The 14,114-nt window shown below is 48.5% G+C and overlaps 1 long non-coding RNA gene across 1 annotated transcript; it reads left to right on the top strand.

The window, feature by feature from the left end:
• Positions 1–4,158: 4,158 nt before the first annotated feature.
• LOC140411659 (uncharacterized) lies at positions 4,159–7,717 on the top strand. Its single transcript, XR_011940936.1, has 2 exons — positions 4,159–4,566; positions 5,607–7,717. It is a non-coding gene; the product is annotated as an uncharacterized lncRNA (long non-coding RNA).
• The last annotated feature ends 6,397 nt before the right edge of the window (positions 7,718–14,114 follow it).

Raw genomic sequence — 14,114 nt, 5'->3', positions numbered from 1 at the left:
TACTTGGTGATCCAGGTGGCTGGGAGTTGGGGGGCCCTGCACAAGCTCAATTTGACACGGTTGGTGGAACAGGTGGAGGAAGATTTCAAAAGATGGGATGTGCTGCCACTCTCGCTAGCGGGCAGGGTACAATTGGTTAAAATGATGGTCCTCCCGAGGTTTCTCTTTGTGTTCTAGTGCCTTCCCATTATGATTACCAAGGCCTTTTTTAAACGGGTAGGTAGGAGCATCATGGGTTTCGTGTGGGCAAATAAGACCCCGAGGGTAAAGAGGGTGTTTCTGGAGCGTAGCAGGGACAGGGGAGGGCTGGCGCTGCCGAATCTGTGCAGCTGTTATTGGGCAGCCAACGTGGCGATGATCCGTAAGTGGGTAATAGAGGGAGAGGGGGCGGCGTGGAAGAGGTTGGAGATGACGTCCTGCGTGGGCACGAGCCTGAGGGCGCTGGTGACGGCACCGCTGCCGCTCTCGCCGACAAGGTACACCACGAGTCCAGTGGTGGCGGCAACGTTGAAGATCTGGGGGCAGTGGAGACGGCATAGGGGCGAGGTAGGAGCCTCGATTTGGTCCCCGATTCGGGAGAACCATCGGTTCGTCCCGGGAAGGATGGATGGGGGTTTCGGAGCTGGCATCGGGCAGGGATTAGAAGAATGGGGGACCTGTTTATAGATGGGACGTTGCGAGCCTAGGGGCGCTGGAGAAGAAGTTTGGGTTACCCCCGGGAAATGCATTCAGGTATATGCAAGTGAGGGCGTTTGTGAGGCGGCAGGTGAGGGATTTACCGTTGCTCCCGGCACAGGGGATTCAGGACAGGGTGATTTCGGGCGTATGGGTTGGGGAAGGCAAGGTTTCAGCGATCTATCAGGAGCTGAAAGAAGAGGAGGAGGCCTTGGTAGAGGAGTTAAAGGGCAAGTGGGAGGAGGAGCTTGGGGAGGGGATAGATGAGGGTCTGTGGGCTGATGCCCTGAGTAGGGTTAATTCCTCTTCCTCTTGCGCCAGGCTCAGCCTAATACAATTCAAGATTACTCATAGAGCGCATATGACAGGGGTGAGGTTGAGTAGGTTCTTTGGGGTAGAGGACAGATGTGGGAGGTGCTCGGGAAGCTCGGCAAATCACGTCCACTTGTTCTGGTCGTGCCCGGCACTGGATGGGTTCTGGAGGGGTTTCGCGAGGACTATGTCCAAGGTGGTGAAAGTCCAGGTCAAGCCGAGCTGGGGGTTGGCATTATTTGGGGTAACGGACGAGCCGGGAGTGCAGGAGGCGAAAGAGGCCGGTATCCTGGCCTTTGCGTCCCTGGTAGCCCGGCGGTGGATCTTGCTATTATGGAAGGACGGGGAGCCCCCCAGTGTGGAAGCCTGGATAAATTACATGGCAGGGTTCATCAAGCTGGAGAGGATAAAGTTTGCCTTGAGAGGGTCTGCGCAGGGGTTCTTCAGGCGGTGGCAACCGTTCCTAGACTATCTCGCGGAGCGTTAGGAGGAGGTCAGCAGCAACCCAAGGGCGGGGGGGGGGGGGGGTATTTGGGTGGGGGGGGGGCTTCCCCAAGGGTACCTTTGAATGTCATATGGGGGGGGTTACTGTATATGGGGGAAACCCAATGTATAAGTTTTGTATTATTTTCGATTGTTGTGTTTGTTTTTCTTTTTGTTATGGGGGGGTTTGTTAAAAATTTTGTTGGAGAAATCTGAATAAACATATTTTTTTTTAAAAAGAATACTGAAAAAGAGAAGCATATATTCACCCCTGAGCTGTCTCAGCCCTCTCCATCAGGACACCTCAGGGCCGGTTGCAAGTGGGACCCCAGAGGGCTCGTTTCACCCGGTGCAATTTTGCACCCCGAAGGCGTTCGTTTTCACCACGTCGGAGGGCTGGGCAGATCCCTGACCTAAGGGTCATTGGGCAGTGGTGGCGTGCAAGGTCCTCCCTCTCCGCCCCAACCTCCGACACCGGGCGCCTCAATCTCCATTCTGGAGCTTTTCCCGGAATTGATCCCGGATCTGTCCTGTGGCCCGGCTCCGCAAGAGGAGCAGGGCTGAGCCACCACCTCTCTCTGGCCCGAAATCCTGAGAGGAGCACACTAGGAACCGTCTGTCAACATCTGGGGTGTGGGATCGAGGCAGATCCAGGGTTAGTTGGTGGGTCCGTACAGTCCTCCACACTCAAATGTGGCAGGGTACTCAATCCCAGATGGCGACTGCCCGGAGGGTCATCCGGGACGGAAAGTATGTGCCATGCTTCCTGCAAGAAACCCACACAACTCCGTGAGACAAAGCCACATGGCGAGTGGGGGGGGTCTACATGAGTCACCTGACCTCACGTTTAGGTGGGGTGGTTATCTTGTTAGCCAAACATTTTCAACCGGAGTTCTTGAGGGTCAAGAGACAGTGCCAGGCCGGTTGCTGCACCTGACGGTCCGCGAGGTGGAGGGAGAGGTGCTCCCCAGGCTGGCCAGCAGCAGGCGACTTTCTTCGAGCAAATGTCCACTCATCCTGGCACCATCGCCATGGGCGAGCGCATCGTCCTGGCCGGGGGTGGGGGGGGGGGCGTTTAATTGCACCCTCAGGACAAAGGATCATCTTGGTACCCGGTGCGGCTGTCGTGCAGTGGTGGACGTCTGGCGGACTCTCCATCCTGACTCCAGCCAGGACGTCGATAAAGAGACGGAAATCCAGGGTTGGGGAGTTGAAGAAGGACGTGCTCGACCCGGAGTCGGTCAATCCAATGAGGACCCGGCCTTGCGGCTGGTGTACGGAGAGAAAAAGGGCACGGTGCAGGACCTACAACCTATCAGGTCCCACGGCGCGTACGGCGATGGTGCCAAGATGAGTGAACTTTTGCTTGAAGAAAGATCCTCACGGACGGACATGGACCGCGGCTCCCCCTTTTACTCGCTGGAAAAAGGCGTAGGGTCCGTCAGAAACTCCTTTGCTGCTGGCCGATGATGGGTCCCTCATCTTGAATCTGGAGGAAGTCAGGGCCCAAATCCGAAGCTCCTACATCACCCTCTTCTCCCCAGATCCGTCCAGCAAGAATGCTTGCAGAGTTTTGTGGGAGGGGCTCGTCTGACCAGACTGTCGGCCCCTCTCTTGCGACTACATTCATGGCCAGGTGTCCCTAAAAAGGGAGCATGTGGTGTCCACAGGCACCATTGAGGCCTTCCATGCCCGGTGGGCCCCACAGGGGGTGGAGTGCTTTATTGCCCCTTTAATTGCACTCTCATTTGATTTTAAGTTTCCGTTGATCTTTGTTACGTTTGGGCAATGCCCCTAACAGGAGCGGCCCTTTTTGCTTTGTCCCTACATTTGTTTCCTTCCATCTATTTGGTTGACCTCAAAAGAGTGGCCAATCCACTGACCCTGCACATCTTTTTGGGTTGTGGGGGTGAGACCCACATAAACACTGGGGGGGGGGATGTGCTAACTCCACATGGACAGTGACCTGGGGCCAGGATCGAATCCAATCCTTGGAGCCATAAGACAGCAGTGTGTTGTGAAAACTTGGAAGAATATGAAATTTGAAACATGAAAATAACACTAAGAATACCTAAGGCGTTTAAATGAAAAGGAGAAGTCCCACAAGGGGTTAACAGCAGCAGCCTGTTTTGAAAGACAACTTCACAGACAGGGATGAAAACAGATAGGAGCTTCATTTTAATTCACAAAGTTAGAAAATACATTTGATTGACTTAAAAACTCTTAAAGTTATATGAAAAGGAACAGTATCTCACAAACCTTTAGTAAGAAGTTACTTAATTGAACAATTAGGAAAAGCAGCCAGAATCAAAAGTACAAGATAAGGAACAAATGTTAAAGTGTGAAAAGTAATAAAATGAAACAACTGATTAATAAATTGAGGAAACTAAATGGTGACAAGGTAACATTATAACTACATCACATTTGAAGTTGAAACCTTTTGAAGATGGCCAAAGCAGATAAAGTTAGAGTCAGGGGGGATAACACTAACATGACATTATCTTAACCTGAAGATGACCTGAGTCGAATCAGAGAAAAAGTGCATCAGAAAAGACATGAAACCAAAAGAGTGCGAACTAAGGCACATAAATTCATGACATGTCAAGCAAAGCGAGAAAAATGCAGTTAAGGATGGCGAGCTAGGGAGGATGAAACTGCACTATCTCTACAAGCACAACCACGCTTCTAAACTGCTAAAATTTAGCCTACCAAATGTCATGCAGACAGACTGAAGGGTGCCAGGTTCAAAGGTTAAGGGGCCCCAAATGGCTATAAAAACTGGGGATAATGAGCAGATAATCAGAAGAGCACCTTCCTCGGTAATGGGACAAGCAACATCGATAGACCGAGCAGCCCAGAGAACTCAGCAGAAGACCAAAAGTTAAAGAAGCCTGATTGCCAAGCGAGACTTGAAAGTCTGCAACTGGTCCGAACAGGAAAAGATCTTTCTACCTTTCTGTAAAATTAGTTATTCTCTTTTAACTTGAAAATAAAGTTAAATTCAAATTGATAACCTGAAAGAGTGGTTATTATTTTCTCTTTAAAGTTTACTTTACTTAACTTAGCAAGCTGGACCCGTGTGTAAGTTACTAAGTGGTAAGTAGATAAAATTCTTCTACGAAGATACGGGTTATACCGGGGGATAACTTGAAACACTAGTTTGACCCGAATAGCATCCGCCAAAGTCTGCGTAGGAGTCGGGGAAGGAGAATCCCTGCTCACCATTTAGAATAAATCGGCCCTTTTTTGGTATAGGGGGAATTCTAAGAATAGTGGTGAGGTAAAAACTACAAGTGCTAACCACTGCGCCACCGTGCCGTCCTGAAATCTGATATTTAACAACAAAAGACTAACAACAGTCTTCGCTACCATGAACTGAACTCCGAGCACTTGTGAGCTGAAGAAGTGGAAAGGGTAGCCTAGGAAAAAGGATCATCTGAGAGCAGACCTCGGTCTTAGCTCTGCTGGGAGATAGGAACAGACTACAGCTGCACAGCTTTAAAAGAGAAATATGCTCAGGTCATTGATGAATGTGTCAGACTGTTTTCGAAAGGGTGCCCAAAACATGGGTAATTGTGCAGGACCCCTCTACCAGCATGTAGTGTGTGTGCAGTATTGGCACACGCCATAAATAGACTTTTGCAAGTGGCAGGCACCAGTGTTCGCATCTTTCAGGCTCTCCTCTCTGTCACCTTTGACCAGTTGAGGACCAACGGGATAGAAATTTCCATCAGATCATATATTCCTAGACTATTCTTCCACAGATCAGTGCATGTACAAATCTGTAGCCCAATAGCAAAGGCTTTGTAGAATGGGACTAGAACATGTTGTCCTCCATTAGGGTGACAGCATATCTACTCTCTCGCCAACACCTTCAACGAACCACTCTTGTCCCATAAACACCAGTTGACTCTGACTTACTCAGCAGCCACTAATTTGCAGCTCAGCATGAACTCCTAGAGGTCGCTGACCACGAGGATCCCAAGGATCCTTTTCCCAGCTGTAACAGCACCACCTCCCATGCTAAAGAATCACTTTATGGGAGCACTAGATGTGGGGAAGCAGAGATTGTTCAGCTGAAATTTTATGTTCCTATATCTTGCTGACTGATACTCAATTTGGATTTTGCCACCCAGCTCCTGAACGCATTACAGCCTTGGCACAAACATGGACAAAAGAGCTGAATTCAAGAAGTGAGATTAAGAGTGACTCCTCCATCAAGGCAACATTTGACCAAGTGTGGTATCAAAGACCCCTAGTGAAACTGAAGTCAATGGGAATTGAGAGAACTCCTCCACTAACTGAAGCCGTATGTGGCACAAAGAAAGATCTTTGTGGTTTTTGGGGGTCAATCACCTCTGTGTCAGGACATTGCTGTTGGAGTTCCTCAGGCTAATGTCCAAGGCTCAACCATCTTCAGCTGCTTCATCAATGACCATCATAAAGTCAGAAATGCAAATGTTTGCAGATGAGTGCACAGTGTTCAGCACCATTTGCAACTCTACATAAAGACCTGGACAATATTCAGGCTTGGGCTGACAAGTAACATTCGTGCCACAAGCGCCAGGCAATGAGTATCTCCAACAAGAGAGAAGCTAACCATTTCCCATTGACATTCAATGGCATTACCATCGGCGAGTCCCCACTATCAATATCCTGAGGTTACCATTGACCAGAAACTGAACTGGACCAGCCATATAAGGCACAACCCACTGAGTACAGCGGCAACATCATTCAAGAAGCTCAATACCTTCCAGGACACTGCAGCGCTTGACTGGCACCCTATCCCCCATCTTAAACCTTCATTTCCTCCACAACCGACACGGTAGAAGCATGGCAACTCACCAAGGCTCCTTCGACTGCACCTCCAAAATCTTCGACCGTGACTAGCTAGAAGGACAGGGGCAGCAGATGCATGGAAACATCACCACCTCCAAGCCAAACACCATCCTGACTTGGAATTATATTGTGGGTCTTTCATTGTTGCTGGATCAAAACCCAAGAATTCCCTTCCTAACTGCACTGTGTGGGTGTACCTGTACCACATGGACTGCAGCGGTTCAAGGAAGCTTTTCATCAGCACCTTCTCAAGGGAAATTAAGGATGGGAAATAAATGCTGCCCTCGCCAGCGAAGCCACATCTCATGAATAAATAAATATATTTTTTAAACCTTGTTGTATGCTGGAAGGTGTCGGAGGCAAAGAAGTTCAGGCTGCAGTGACTTTGAGAGAAACAATTAATGCAGTACCAGCTTTTGCCATGGGTAGCAGATCTTGTTGCAAGTGGCGAGATAACTCTGATGGTTTCCCTCAGGGCAGCACAACCTCCTTATACACAGCTCCTCAGAAAATTGCAGATACATAGTCCTGAACCTAATTTATTTGTTGTGAGAATAAGAATTCCTATGATCTTGCCTCCTTCTAACAGGTCCACCTGCAGTTGCAGACCTGTTTGTGCCTTCCTCCCATTTCTACTGGTTTTCTTCCCCTATCTAGAGCGCAACTACCAAAAGGATTCCCATGTATTGAAAGGATCTTACGAATTCATAAAGTTGTGCAGCTACTAGTTTTTAAAAATTATTTAACTAGCTAAACTTTAATAATTTTGCAGCAAAATGTCTCCCGAGCACTTGCAGCATTTTCCGTGAGTATTGCTTCAAGTAGCACTTCCCACCCTGTACCGCCCATGATATGACGACTGGAAGACTTTAGGAATATTAGACTCGTAAGTATTCGGCAATTTGAAGGTTAAAAGCCTGTGATAAAGTTTGTTTGACTGCAGTGCTCATGTTTTTAAAAAAATAATTCTGTTTTGCAGGGCTTGGGTGCTTTTAGCTGCCAGAAGGTGAAATTGACAAAGGAATGTGTTTTCAGTCTGGACTAATGGACTGTGGTTGACTGGGAAAGTCCCTGGGGAGTTTATGTGCTTTACAGCCTGCAAAGATAATTTGTTTTTCAGTTCAGTCATTGCACGGTGGAGCCAAGGAACGCAGAGAGACATTTTGAAAAGCATTGGAGAGGCAGTTTTTGTGGAGAAACCTTGGAGAGAGGAGTTGAATTCTGATCTGCCTGATGTTGAGTCCACAATTCTCCCACAGTAAGGTAGATTGAGAGCTGTATGTTTCTTTCCTGATTGTTTAATGGGAAATTGAGTAGTGGTGTTTGAGGAGTAAGCTTTTCTTTTCGGGTGTGGAGTAAAATGTTTAATATTGTATTCATAATAAAATTTTATTTTTAAAATACCAAAGCTCTATTTCTTCATGCAATTTCGCCTGGAGTGAATCATTCCATTTGCAGAGCCTTACAAGTAAACTAAAATATTGGGGTTTTCGTCCAGTATCCTAGCCACTGTTGGGGTCTGGTCTGGGATCGTAATAATGGTTTGTGGTGAGTTAAGGAAGTTGTGATGACAGCAGTGAACTGATTGACGTACTAGTGATATCAATGTTGGTTAACCCCTATTAATAAATACTTCACCTTTAAATAAAGTCTTACATTCTTAAGTAATTGATGCATGCACAGTGATTTGATCAGAGTTTTGGAAGACAGCCATGTGAGCAGGAAATGGCAGAACTTCAAAGACCTTTGTTAGCTAGAAATAAACATCAGTGTACAGCCAGAATATCTACAAAATAACTGTCTCTGCAGAAACTTCTTTTTGAGTTGCAACACCAAATCTACAATAGAGAGAACATTGAAACAATAAATGTGAAGTACTGTAATTGTGTTCAGATGAATAACATATTATAAAAGCTTGAACATTTCTGAATTTCTTTTTGTTCCTGCCAGTTTTTACCTTTACCCTTCCCTCCCCTTCTTTCATTAAGGAGGTAACCTCTGTCTGAATATGATTCAACAGATGCTGAGCAACATGCTACTCAAGTGGTCGTTCTTCATAAACCCGGGTAGTAAAGTTCCAGCTTGTTGCAGCTTGGTGTGTGCCTCCCATGTGGCAGATGCAAATTGGAACGTATGGCTCCCCGTAAGAATGAAAGCACATTGTGGCATTTTGACCAGGGTTAGAAATTAGTTGGAGTGGGGAATGAAAGGTATATACTCTGTCTACCAGGTTGTGACTTGTGGACTTTCGCAGAAATCTGTTCTGGATGCTCAACATTTCACCATGTTTAATAATAATTTGAAAGAAGGAACAGTGAGTTGTACATCTAAGTTTGCAACAGACACTAAGATGGAAGGGATAGTAAGTGTGGAGATAGGAGCAGGAAGTTGCAAAGAGCCATTACCAGATTAATGAGTGGGCAAAACTATGCCAAATGAAGTTCAATATGTGCAGGTGTGAGGTTTAGACAGAAGAAACATAAAGCGGAATATTTTCTAAATGGCACAAAAGTGATTGGTTGCCTAATATACACATCATTGAAATAATAATCTTTATCATTACAGGTAGGCTTACACTAACACTGCTGAAAAGCCCCTAGTCGCCACATTCCAGCACCTGTTCGGGTACACTGAGGGAGAATTCACAATGTCCAATTCACCTAACAAGCATACCTTTTGGAACATGTGGGAGGAAATCGGAGCACCCGGTAGAAACCCACGCAGACACTGGGAGAACAGTGACCCAAGCCGGGAATCGAACCTGGGACCCTGTCCCTGTGAAGCAACAGTGCTAACCACTGCGCTACCGTGCCGCCCATAAACACTAATGGAATGTTGACCTTGTTGGGTTTTAGGTTTAGGTATTAAGAGATATGGAGCCATGGTGCAGAAATAGAGTTGAGTCGATTTGAAATGATCCAATTGGACGGCTTAACATTCTCAAGGGGCTACATGGTCTTCTGTTCCTAAAGCTCTTATGTTCCTACTCTGCATGCCTGAATTTCCTGCAATTTCGAGAGATGGAATGACCTTATTGCAGGCACAACCCAAATTATTGTAATCAAAATACGCATATCAGGTCCCAATAATTCTTATGAGTTGGGCAATGCTCCAATCCCTACTTTCTGTGTACTTCTGCTCCACTTGGGATGGGAACATTTCTGACCTACCTCAATATTTATTACAATTGTTCCAATATTGAAGCTACATTTCCTGAGGTCTTGGCAATGCAAATTGCAGCTAACCATAATGAAAAAATGGGAAACTATTCCATATTCCCTTAGTGCTGTGTGAATTGGAAGAGGCGAGTCAATTCATGAAAAGGGTGACAGGCTGAAAATGTGAACTCGCAAATTAATTCTGGCAGGGAACTGCCAGCAAAGTCGTACATTCATAAGGGACTCGGATACACCAGATCCTCAGCCAAGGGCAAAGCTTCTGAAATGGCACTGTGGAGGGGAGGATTTGCCCTCTTCCTGCAACTAAAAGGCCAACCAACAGTGAGCGGCCGGGGGGGGGGTCAAGGATGCCCCGATTTTATCCCTGAGAAAGTGAATGTATTTCGAGTGATGTAAAATCCCACTCCTCAGTCAGAAATTTCAATACTGTTGCCTTCAGTTGGGACCTGACGGCAGGTTGGTGTAATTACACTCGGTCTCATACATGTCTTACCTACAGGGCAGGATGCAAAGACCTTTGAAGATGAACAAAACAAATACTTTTTAAAAAGATTACATGTGGCCCCTGACACAGGGTCAGGTAAGAATAGTATTTTTTTCCCCCCCATTCTTAATCAGAATCTGAGCATCTCCTACATGTTTAGAAAATTCTGGTCAGTAACCGCCTCAACTACCAATGGCTCGGAATTCCACAAAGCTTTTGTTTGTCACCCCAGAAACCCATGGGAATGGTAACAGACGCACATTCCAATATTTATACCATAATCCAACACCCCCATGGATTTTCTAGGTCAACACCTTCAGGTACAGAGACACCTCTGCACCTGTTATCACTCAGAAATCGATGCTTACAGACAATAGCATTGCTATCTATACACCTCAGGTTGCACTTGTCTTCAGAGGCATTGTTTCACAAGCGAGGCAATGCCATCTGCTGCACATTGATCTGTAGACATTAAGAACTGGGACAGCCCTTCCTGGAGCTGTCTAGGTCAGTACATTAAGCTTCAATGCCAGAAAACCCTTTCAGGCCTTCTGCCAGATAAGCCAGTCAACAGTTTATTCTTGTATTATGGCTCAGTTGGTAGCGCCTCTTGTCTCTTATTCACAAGGCTGTGGGCTCAAGTCACAAGATGGTATCTCTGTAACCTCCGTACTGTGCTAAAGTGTCATCCTAGATTATTGCTGCTCCAAAGACCAAGAGGTATATCCAAGATCATTAGCAGCAGCTGAATGCTGCACATTTTATCCTTGGTTCAGCAGTAGCACCTATGTTTCTGAGCATTAAACCCTTGACCTCATGACTCGGAGTCATTTCATGAATTGCAGACATAGAGCACAATTTAACGGAAACATTAATAAGGGTCATTTTGGCTGCGATTGGCGGGGTGTTTCTCGAGGGCCGTGGTGGCGAGATTGCGACCTGTACTTAACGGCTGAAAATGAGCCCCCACCTGCTTCTCACCGCTACTTGCTGTTTGAATCGCCTGACCCATGCTTCAGGAGCTCGCCGCTAACAAGGGGGAGCTGCTTTTAGGCGCTCCCTCACCACTCACTCCCAGTGAACACAAGCATGGCAACACGCAGACTTGCTCCTCACTTTGGCGATGCCGACCCAACCAGGCTCCTTGATGCCATCGATGAGCGACAGGTATCCTGTTCCCCCGAGTGAGCCAGTTGGCCAGTAGCAGGGCTGCTGGGAGACAGTGGCAGCAGCTGTCAGTTTGGGCAGCATGACAACAAGGACTGCCATAAAATTGAGGAAGAAGACCAACAACCTCCACCGAGCTGCAAGGATAGGTTACCATCTCTCTCCTGGCATTAGTTCTTCTGTCTGCCACCCCACAAATTCCCAGCTACATTTTATTTACATTTTCATTGCTCTTAATTTTATTGTAAAATGTAACCCAAAGAGTTGAATAGCAAAGCATTTGCAATGGGTTTTTTTTTTTAGTATTTTTATTCAAATTTTTAGCAATTAACATTTTACAAAACAAAAAAATAAATTACACCCCCAAATACAATAAACCTTGCACCAACGCCTCTCGCTCTAACTGTTGGCAGTAACTAGCTCTCCGAAATGCAAAATAAACAAACTCCATCTCTTGTGAAGCCTGGAGCCTCTCATTTGCACCTTTTAGAGCAAATTTCTCCTTCTCAAGATGTAAGAACTCCATTAGATCCCCCAGCCACATCGAGACACAGGGTGGATTGACCTCCACCCGAACAGGAACGGCCTGCGAGCAATCAATGAGGCTAAAACATCTGCCCCCGCTCCAGTCTGCAACTCCGGGAGGTCCAATACCACGAATATGATCCCCAGGGGGCACGGCTCCAAACTCATGCAGTATCGATGACATGGGGCTGAAAAACGACCCACAAAATTTCTCCAACTTCGGGCAGGACCAGAACATGTGCACGATTAGCCGGGTTCCTCCCACACCGTTCACAAGTACCCTCAAACAGCCAGCTCATCCTTGACTTCGTCAAATGCGATTTAAAATGGGTTCTTATTAGAGAGATTGTGTTGGGATGGGGAAAAGTACTAAATGGGATGACTCCGATTTTGGGACTGTGGTGGTATGTATTAGGGGTAATACGGTACACCAGGAATGCCGAGCAGCTATTGGAGGACAGATGCTGGATCCCGATTGGATCCTCCACCTACTGGGCTCCACCCAGATAGGAGGGATATAAGAACCTGGGTAATCCCCGCAGCTGCATTCTGTGAGTGAGCTGCTGGGGAACGTGTCTGAACAAGTCTGCTCAATAAAGCCTCGATTGAAGTTCTTTACGTCTCGCCTCGTGTGTGATCGATGGTGCTACAATTTATTGAGCAGACTTAAAAAGGAATATGGAGCTCCGGATCACCCCGGAGTGCCTGCGAATCAGCCCCCACGCAGCAAACGCAACATCCGCGTTTAAACACTGGCTGGTGTGTTTTGAGGGAGACCTTCGAACAGCCTCCGGCAGACAAACCGAAGACCAGAAGATGCAGGTCCTGCATTCCAGGGTGAGTCCCGAAATCTACTCACTCATCGAGGGCGCGGAAGAATTCCCAGAGGCGATCAACTTGCTGAAGGAGATCTACATTAAGCCCGTCAACCAGGTCTACGCACGCTACCAGCTCGCGACGAGACGACAAATCCCCGGGGAATCGCTGGACGATTTCTTCAACGCTCTAACGATCCTGGGACGAAACTGCAACTGCCCAGCGGTTACGGCGAACGAACATACGGACCTCCTGATCAGAGACGCTTACGTAGCAGGTTTGGCATCGTCGCAAATTTGCCAGAGACTTTTAGAGAAAGACTCTCTTGGACTAACAGAGGTACGGGCCCTCGCAGCCTCCCTCGACGTGGCCTCCCAAAACGCCCGCGTCTATGCCCCCGACCGCGCTGCAGCCCCTTGGGCTCCGTGGACCCCTGCCGCGACCGACCCCCCGGCAACCCCAACCCCTCCGCAAGCGTGCGCAGCCAGAATCCCAGACCACCCGGGGGGCCCCAGCTGCTACTTTTGCGGGCAGTCAAAACACCCCCGCCAGCGCTGCCCGGCCCGCTCGGCCACCTGCAAAAGCTGCGGTAAAAAGGGGCACTACGCAGCGGTGTGCCAGTCCCGTGGGGTCGCCGCTATCTCCGGGGAACAAATGGGACCACGGGCTCAACTCTCCCAGCGACCCACGGGCGGCCAACGGGCGCCGCCATTTTGGACCCCGGACACCACGAGGGGGGGACGGGCGCCGCCATCTTCCTACCCACAGGCCGCGTGCGATCCATGGGAGTGGCCATTTTGTCCACCCCCGGCTGCGTGCGACTCATGGGAGCGGCCATTTTGTCCACCCCCGGCCGCGTGCGACTCATGGGAGCGGCCATTTTGTCCACCCCCAACCGCGTGCGATCCATGGACGCCGCCATCTTGGCTGACAGGCAAGGACCCCGGTGTGGCCGGCTCCACACTGCCTGAAGACAACGGTCTGATACACCAACCACGTTTGGCATCGGTGACCCTCAACCAGTCGCGGCCCCGGACGCTCCAGACGACAACGACAAAGGTGCTGGTGAACGGCCACGAAACGCCGTGTTTGATCGACTCGGGGAGCACGGAGAGTTTTATTCACCCGGACACGGTAAGACGCTGTTCCCTTGTAATTCGGCCAAGCACCCAAAAAATCTTCCTGGCGGCGGGGTCCCACTCCGTTGAAATCAAAGGGTTCTGCATCGCAAACCTAACGGTGCAGGGGAGAGAGTTCAAAAATTACCGGCTGTACGTCCTTCCCCACCTCTGCGCTCCCACCCTCCTGGGGTTGGACTTCCAATGCAACCTCCAGAGCTTAACATTCAAATTTGGCGGCCCTATACCCCCACTGACTATCTGCGGCCTCGCGACACTCAAGGTCGAACCGCCCTCCCTGTTTGCGAACCTCACCCCGGATTGCAAACCCGTCGCCACTAGGAGCAGACGGTACAGCACCCAGGACCGGACGTTTATCAGGTCCGAAGTACAGCGGCTGCTGAGGGAAGGCATAATCCAGGCCAGCAATAGTCCCTGGAGAGCCCAGGTGGTAGTAGTGAAGACAGGGGAGAAGCAAAGGATGGTCGTAGACTACAGTCAGACCATCAACAGGTA

The sequence above is a fragment of the Scyliorhinus torazame genome, chromosome 4, assembly GCF_047496885.1.
Source record: "Scyliorhinus torazame isolate Kashiwa2021f chromosome 4, sScyTor2.1, whole genome shotgun sequence".
Lineage (NCBI taxonomy): Eukaryota > Metazoa > Chordata > Chondrichthyes > Carcharhiniformes > Scyliorhinidae > Scyliorhinus > Scyliorhinus torazame.
Note: the sequence above shows the minus strand (reverse complement) of the source record. Positions and strands in the feature narration are given on the sequence as shown.